Source organism: Lytechinus pictus, chromosome 8, assembly GCF_037042905.1.
Source record: "Lytechinus pictus isolate F3 Inbred chromosome 8, Lp3.0, whole genome shotgun sequence".
Taxonomy (NCBI): domain Eukaryota; kingdom Metazoa; phylum Echinodermata; class Echinoidea; order Temnopleuroida; family Toxopneustidae; genus Lytechinus; species Lytechinus pictus.
The window spans coordinates 27,050,839-27,060,214 of record NC_087252.1 but is presented as its reverse complement, the minus strand read 5'-3'; positions in this window follow the sequence as shown (position 1 = coordinate 27,060,214).

Sequence of the window (9,376 nt, the reverse complement as noted above, 5' to 3'; positions counted from 1 at the left end):
TTTAACAGAACCAAACTAATTGTTCTTGGGGTGTGCATGTTCTAAGCTAGCTAGTTGCGCGGTCGCGATATATGTGGCAGGCTGAGCTGGGCTGTGTCGATTTTTGTGTGTGCCTGTGTGTATATGAAGGAAAATAGCGGAAAAAATATGCTACAACTATCGTCCAATACGGCGGGGTCAACTGGGCATTTTTGCCGTAGTGTACCGGGTGCCAATTTGTGATTTTTTCTGGCGCCCGGGCATAACCCTTCGAACCAGGCCAAATTGCGTCAGGCGCCCGGTTAATAAAAAGCTTGTACAGAACCTGCAATATCCAATCTATATCAACCTTCAGAGGTTCATATTTTAGCTTATATACAGTTCCTCCTCCAATTTTTTTTTTCAAAGATTGAAGAGCTTTAGTTCTCAGGCTGCAATTATACACCTATGATTTGAAGAGAAATTTAGACAAACACACTCTGGAAATTGCATTAATGTTACGCAAGGATTATTAAATGAGTTGTGATGTAAATTTTTGCCTCGGTTCTTCTACATGTATGTATCCACCTTCAGACTCTGAGGTTCATATTTTTTGCTAGTAGATTACAGTTCCTCCTAGAATTAGTTTATGTTTTCCAAGATTAAAAGAGTTGTGGTTCTCAGGCTGCAAACATGATTTGAAGAGAGTTGAAAGACAAACACACACTGGAAATTGCATTAAAGTTGGATCGAAAACACAGTAACGAGTTATGACGTAAAATGTTGCCTTAGTTCTGAAAAACACTGAAAAAGTGTACAGTAAAAACAGGGAGTTGGAAATAGCCACCTCCCCTGGTAAAAACATGCAGAAAGAGTATCGGTTTGAGGTTTATTTGTGCAGATTCCGCTTTGTAAAAAGGCAATGGAAGTACAAGGAGGTCACTTGATGCCAGAGTTCAGCAGTGATGAAATAAAACGGCAGAGAATAGACTGGGAACTTATTATATTAAATGCCATAATGCCCGGGTGAGTGTCATAGTCTGAAGAAAAGATACAACTTCAGTTCTTGTTCTTTATTCATGTATATATTGATTTTTAAATGCTTGAATAAAATGAATTGAATTGAAATTTCAAAAAAATATTGAAAAGACTTAATATGTGATGATACAGTTCATTTCTTAAATTTAATGGAAAAATATTCCAAAATGAAAGTGCTGAGGCAGAACCTGTTCATCATGTTCATGGCAGGCCTATTAAAGCAGATACTAACCAATAGCGCCATCTCGAGTCCTCAACTTTTCATATCTAGCCAGTTTCTTGACCCATAATGCTAGTGTAGTCTAGTACCCACTTGAATGATAACATGTTTATAATTAACTACTCAATACATTACAATAAACCAAGTAGCAAAACAATTACTTTTCCTCTAAACACATTTAATTCTCTATACAAATACAATAATACTAAGTTCAATTCATTCTCTGTAGTATTAGTAGATATTTGAAAACATATATAAATTATAAAGACTACTCTGTAACACACAGTCAATGAGAGACCACACACAGTTCATCTAAGTGTTTTGTTGGTCTTCACAACAGTTGCTGCTGTGATCGTAGGCTACATTCGGCCTGGATGTATTTGCAATCAATATTTCCATGCAACGTCCAGGAATCATTTAAAATATAGGGCAAGATAAAAAAAAAATTAAGCAGACTTTAATAATCTAGTTATTATTGTCCCATGTACACAAAAGTGTGCTGTGTTCCAGGACTTCCAGTGCACAGCTTCGAAACAGAGTTTAGGCTATTTTTTATAAATTTCTGTAATCGTAAACAGAACTATCAGTGTTTATATCCTACATAGAGTAAATCCTGTATAGTGATTGGTTCAAGTAGCATCATGTGACCGAATATATTTCAACTATGATGTTGCGTGACGTCAGGCCTCAATATATTTTTGGATATACCAATATTCTGACGTCATTATTTCACAAAACTGGATATCTCGGCGCACCGGCTTGCGCGCTCTCTCTCCCGGGCAAGTCCAGCGCGATGCGTCAGCGCAGACACTAATCTGCGTTCCACTGAGCGCGGTGGCTCGGAGAAAAGTAGGTAATTCAACGCAAGTAACAGGACTTTGCATGCTCAGCGCATAGATTTTGGTTATTCAAATTATAAAAAGTAGGATATAAAACAAATATATCAGGCGTTTCATTCGAAAGCATAGTGGGAATTATTAATCCTCGGTTGGACTGGCAAAACTACTATATTTCCCTCGGGGCCTCGCCCCTCGGGGAAAAATAGTAATTGCCAGACCAACCTCGGATAAATAATTCCACTATACTTTCTCAAAGCCTGATATATTTGTTTACTATTATCCGATTAAATCACTTGAAATTATAGAACCCCATACAAAAATAATAATATTTGTGATTTGTAATGTGCCAAATCCACTCGGCAGGGTGCCCAAGGCGCAGTGAAAGAAAGAAAGAGAAAAGTACAAATATAATAGTAATACATTCAGGAACAATTAAGAGTAGGAAGCATTGAATAGACGAGTCTTACGGTAACGGTTAAATGTGTCAATGGAAGTGCATTCACGGAGTACCAGGGGAAGATCATTCCAGAGAACAGGGCCAAGGTGAGCAAAAGCCCAAATCCCTCATGTCTTCACAGATTTGGGAATAACTAGGGAACCATAGTTGGATGAACGTAGGGACCTGACAGGAGTGTACTTGTTGATTAGATTAATATTGTACTGTGGAGCAGAGCCGTTAACTGCATGGAATACAAGGAGAAGGATTTTGAAGATGATGCGATCGTTGCCCTTTAACCAATGAAGAGATTTCAGAATGGGTGTGATATGAACATGTTTCTTTGATAGGGTGACCAAACGTGCTGCAGCGTTCTGGAGCTTTTGGAGTTTAGACAACTGGGTGTTGGGTAAATTGTAAAGCAAGGCATTCCCGAAATCAAGTCGTGAAGAAATCAGTGCATGAACTAATTTTTCAGTAGCAGATTTTGACAAATATTTTCTGACGAACCCAATATTACGGAGCTGATACCTGACAGATCTACAGATGTTGGTTATTTGATTTGACATAGACAATCCACAATCTAACATGACCCCTAGGTTACGACACGTTAATGGTACATCCCGAAAAAGAGACAGATGAAAACTTGACCTTACTAAGTTGAGCTCTTGAACCAAAAGAAAAGGAACTGTTTTGGAGGGATTCAATTTCAATGAATGACTATCCAGCCAGGAGTGAATGTCAGCTAAACAATTCTCAATAAGAAGGGTGATTGCATTTATTGTTTCAGCGTGGTTTGGTTTGAAGGAGAGATAGAGTTGGATGTCATCATCATGATAATTGATATTATGGCATCGTACGGTATAAAGTCCCAAACTAATCAAGTAAATCAAAAATGAAGTGGGCCCGCCCACAGAACCCTGCGGTACACCGTGAGAAAGAGGCATACTACTAGATTTGCAGTCATTAATACAGACAATCTGCATGTGACAGGAAAGATAAGACTGAAACCATTCATATGCCTGACCCCTAACACCAAATGAACTGAGTGTATTAAAGTAGAAAAGTATGATTGGCGGTATCGAAAGCGGAAGACAAGTCGAGGAAGAACATGGCTGAACAATGTACACATTATAGTCATTTTGATCTCCATTTCATGTGACAGATTGTCTTTGAAAGGCATAAACGAAAGACAAATTTCACGTAGGTTGCAGAGTAAATCATGCAGATCCCTCGCTTCCGCTAGCTGAGCTCGACATATTGGTTACACAAGTACTTTTGACATGCCCTAGGAGTGGTACTTCAGAAACTGAGTGGCGCATGCGCAAATCGTAACATACAGACGACTTAATTTATATTAAAAACATTTTAACGAGGCAAACACAATGCAGAATTGCTGAAATGTTGTGCATTCGATTCAAGTCGCATCACTCCTACGCACAGTATCGGTTACCATGCCACCCACCAAATTTAACAAGAGCTATTGAAAATTTAGGTTGTCTGATTGGGGAAGCTCTGTCCATATAATGGTTTGCGGATGATGACTGTGATGAACTTTTGCAATTTTAATTTTCCTTGGCACAATCAGAGATGTGAAAGACAATAATGTGGACAAGGGCACTCACAATGCCATGCACAATATCCTTAATAATCAGCTCATTTTCAATGACATTATTAATGAAAGTCAAACCCAAGACTTGGATTGCCTTTTCAAATTAAACCCTTAGAGCAAGAAAACTGGCTTTATAAGCTGAAAAATCAAAGAATGAGATCAATGAAAGTTTTAGTAGAATTGAAGAAGCAATAAAAGGTTATGAGCATATGAACGTCAAGATTTGCTATGGAGATCCTCCAATTTGCAATGCGAAAAAGATAGATGATGTCACACATGTACAACTCTCCCCTTTGCTCACTGAAAACATACCCCAAAATGTCTCTTTCTTGCTCATTTTAACAAACAACAAACAATTCATCCAAGATATGATGTGAAACCTCCGTCCACTCAAAAGACAGAATTTAGTGAAATATGTATAGTGGGCAAGTTGTTTTCTCAATATTCAAATGCGATAAAGTTTATTGATCAACTTCCCTGCAAATTCACCGATCTGTTTCTTTGGTTTTTTTAATTTCATATATGAATTCAACTGGTTTCAAGTGTTTGATTTTCCTATATTAAAGCAAGGTAACATGTCATGGCAGTTCAGCTTATAGTTCAAAGGTCAAGTCCACCCCAGGAAAATGTTGATTTGAATAAAAAGAGAAAAATCTAAACAAGCATAACACTGAGAATTTCATCAAAATCGGATGTAAAATAAATAAGGTATGGCATTTTAACGTTTCACTTATTTTTCACAAAACAGTGATACGCACAACTCAGTGTCATGCAAATGAGTCAGTCGATGATGTCCATCACTCACTTTTTTTTTTTTATTGTTTGAATTATAAATACAATATTTCATTTTTTTACAGATTTGACAATAAGGACCACGTTGGCTGAATCATATAGTATTAAACGATGCTAATTCCACATGATCAGGGAGGAATTAATCGCTGCTTCACTTGACCATGAGGAGAAAATTAGAATATTTCATATTTCATACAATAAAATACAAAAGAAATAGTGAGTGGATGACGTCATCAGACTCCTCATTTGCATACCGACCAGGATGTGCATATAACTGTTTTGTGAAATTAAGCGAAACTTTGAAATGTCATAACTTTCTTATTTTACATCCAATTTTGATGAAATTTTCAGTTTTATGCTTGTTGGATTTTTCTCTCTTTATTCAAATCAACTTTTTGTTGGGGTGGACTTGTCCTTTAAGCCACAAATTACATAGAAATCATTACACTACAATGATTTGCCTCTCTCTCACAGAACAACCATTTACATTTCATTACACATGTGATTGATAGTTTTATGGGTGACTTAAAAGTAACTCTGATTACTTTCAGCATGGACCTACTACAGGTCCATGGATATAGTCAGAGCTGCTCGATGAATGTCCATTCAGAGTAGTAGGTCCATGCTTTCAGTGTACCTGTATTTTTTAAATGTCATTTGAGAACAAGCAGAGTAATATTGATTCCTAGCAGTGCGTAAAAGGGGTATCATGTACATGTATGGGGTACATGTACATGCAAAGTTTGAATGATCAGAGCTCCCATTCTTACAGAACTCTGCATACATATACTCTAGATATTTTCTGGTGTTTTTTATTCTGATATTGCATGATTATCCATGGCACACAAGGAACTTGATGGTAGTTTTTAAATTTGTCTTCAACTAGTGGGACATTGCAATCTTGTAAATTTGCTGTGTAGGAACTTTCAAAAAAGCATTTTTAACATCTTGATCTATAATAAGGACATTTTTCCAAGTAATTGCCAAATTGCCAATGAAAAATTTCTCAACTAGCAACATTTTCTTTGAATACAACTTTCCTGTTTTTGGATTCACATATGATCTCCCCAAAGGAAAACTACAGCATAAAAGGAAAATGATCAGGGCCCGTTGCATAAAAGTTACTTTTATGAGACCGTAACTATTTGCCATGGTAATTCTTATCAACAGCCAATCAGAATCAAGGATGTTTTGCAAGAACATTAGGCCTACCCCGGTACACGGCAAAGTTACCATAACGGTAGGCCTATAACCTTTATACAACAGGGCCCAGGGCCCCGTCTTACAAAGAGTTACGATTGATCCGATCAATCACAACTATGGACGGCCGGCCAGCAACATCAACATAAATACGTAAATTTGTTCAAAATATTTTCTAGATATGATTTATACAATTTCAGTGTTGTAGTCAAGGCTCAAAATCCTCAAGGCCAAGGCCCTCTCAAGGCCAAGGCTTGAATGTTCAAGGCCAAGGCTTTGAAAAAGTAGGCCTTAAGGCGCCTTAAGGCCAAGGCCGAGCATCAAGGCACTACAACACTGGTATACATGTACATTCATGCATTCATCATTCTCTTGAAGATTCAGTGTGACTCTCTTTGCTTACTACTCAAAGGAGAAATTAGGAATGGATGGATTTCCATACAGTTGAGATTGACTGGATCAATCGTAACTCTTTGTAAGACAGTCTGCAGGGCCCTATCTTACAAAGAGTTACGATTGATCCAATCAGTCGTAACTCTATGGAAATCCATCAGTGTCATAATTTTTTCTACAGGAAATTCGCAAAATGTCCTTTGTAAACAAAGGAGAGCACACCAAATTGTCAAGAAATCAATGAATTTATGAATTCATATCTAGAATTTTTTTTTTACACTGCATTTTATATGATGACTTTGCTGGCTTTCCATAGTTGCTACTGATCACCAAAACCACTAATTGGCTATCTTTGTACCATATTTTGATATTTTGAGAAAATAAAGACTTTGAAAAATGTAAATTGGCCTTAAATTACATAAGGTCATGTGTCATGAGTTTGCCCACCAAAAAGGGTGATCCAGTGCTGTTACATATTTTGGTTAATTTTTACAATCATTCCTACATATTTTCAAAATCAAAGGAGTTGTGCCAACAAGTTTGGTATTATTTGAAGCTGAATTCATTGGCTAATAATCTAGAAAGTTTCATTGCTCCAGAATAAACAGAACTTTAGTTCTGGTGCTCCGTCTTTGAAGACAGAGCACCAGGGGTGGTGCCGGAAGCGGTGCCACCTGTACAAAGTCAATGGGGATTCTCAATATTTCATGCTATTTTGGGTAATAAAAGCATACATGTAATATTTTTGTGAAAATGTGACTTCCAACTACAAATTTGGTATAAATTAAAGCTAGAACATTCCTCTTTACTGTTAATTGATGAAAAATAAGTTTGGCAAAGGTCATTGTAACATGTATGTATGTAAAACAAAAAACAAAGGTAAAAAATATTGAAAAAGAAATATAACAAGAGGAATGCCTCTGGCGGTCTCACCTGCATCACATGATTCAATATAGCAGCAGTGCTGACTTTGAAAAACACTATTTAAATAATTATTCACAAAAAACACCATTCATATAATGATACAATACTACGTTCATTGACATTGGACCTTGATCATGTGACCTAAAACTTGTCAGTGATACTTGATTACCCTATATCCACATTTTATACACTATATCTATAAACTTTGAAAGTTATGACAAAAATCTAATAATTACCTCTAAAATGGCCTAAGTTCAATGACCTTAAATGACCTTTGACTTTGGTCATGTGACCTAAAACTCGCATGAGATGTTCAGTGATACTTGATGACTCTTATGTCCAAGTTGAATCAGATCCATAAACTTTCAAAGTTATGATGGTAATTCAACAGATACCCCCACATGGCCAAAGTTCATTGACCTTTGATGTTGGTCATGTGACCTGAAACTCGCACATGATGTTCAGTGATACTTGATTACTTTTAATATGTCCAAGTTTTATGAACTAGACCAAGAAACTTTCAAAGTTATGATGGTATTTCAACAAATTACCCCCAACTTGGCCAAAGTTCATTGACCTTACATGTACATGACCTTTGACCTTGATCATGTGACCTGAAACTCGCACAGGATGTTAAGTGATACTTGATTACTCTTATGTCCAAGTTTTATGAATCAGATCCATAAACTTTCGAAATTATGATGGTAATTCAACAGATACCCCCATTATGGCCAAAGTTCATTGACCTTTGACCTCGGTCATGTGACCTGAAATACGCAGAGGATGTTCAGTGAAGTTATGCCCAAGTTTCATGAATCAGATCAATAAACTTTCAAAGTTATGATGGTAAATTCAACAGATACCCCCAATTTGGCCAAAGTTCATTGACCCTAAATGACCTTTGACCTTGGTCATGTAACCTGAAACTCAAGCAGGATGTTCAGTAATACTTGATTAACCTTATGTCCAAGTTTCATGAACTAGGTCCACATATTTTCTAAGTTATGATGACATTTCAAAAACTTAACCTTAGGTTTAAAGATTTTGATGTTGCTTCCCCCAACGTGGTCTAAGTTCATTGACCCTAAATGACCTTTGATCTTGGTCATGTGACCTGAAACTCAGGCAGGATGTTTAGTAATAGTATACTTGATTAACCTTATGGCCAAGTTTCATGACCCAGGTCCATATACTTTCTAAGTTATGCTGTCATTTCAAAAACTTAACCTTCGGTTAAGATTTGGTGTTGACGCCGCCGCCATCGGAAAAGCGGCGCCTACAGTCTAAATTGTCTAAATTCTTTCCTTTTCACAAAAAATCTTCCATATTGACATATATTTTCTTCACAGTTGTTCTTAATTTCAATTTGGCTATTGGGTAAAAAACAGAAAATGTGATTTCTACAATTCTTTAGGATGAAGGTAATATATTTACTTAGTTTTGTTACAGATCTTGAAGGTCAAATGACACAGGTCAGAGATATTCAGACCAACAATGTATGAATAATTTTAAAATTATTACTTAGTCTAATGCTGAATTTCCTTTGAACTGTTTTATACCTTAAATCAGATAAACACAGCAGATATATACCCACCATCATGTTAGGATAATAGGCAAAAATAGCATGTGTACACAATAAATTAATTTCTTTATATACAATGTATTTTTGCAAAAGAAATTGCATATTAGTTATGGTTGATTTTTAAATAATTTCTTGACCATAAACCCAATAAAATTATACAATGTTAAGGCTTACCTTTAGAATCCAATGTAAAAACAACGGATACGATGTCCTTGTTTTACTAACCTTTTTTTTAACTTAGGTCCTTGCGATAGAAGTGGATACATGGATACGTGGATACGCGGATACGTGGATACTATTGGATACTTGGATACTAGATACTGTACGTGGATACATGGATACGCGGATACGTGGATACTATTGGATACTTGGATACGTACTG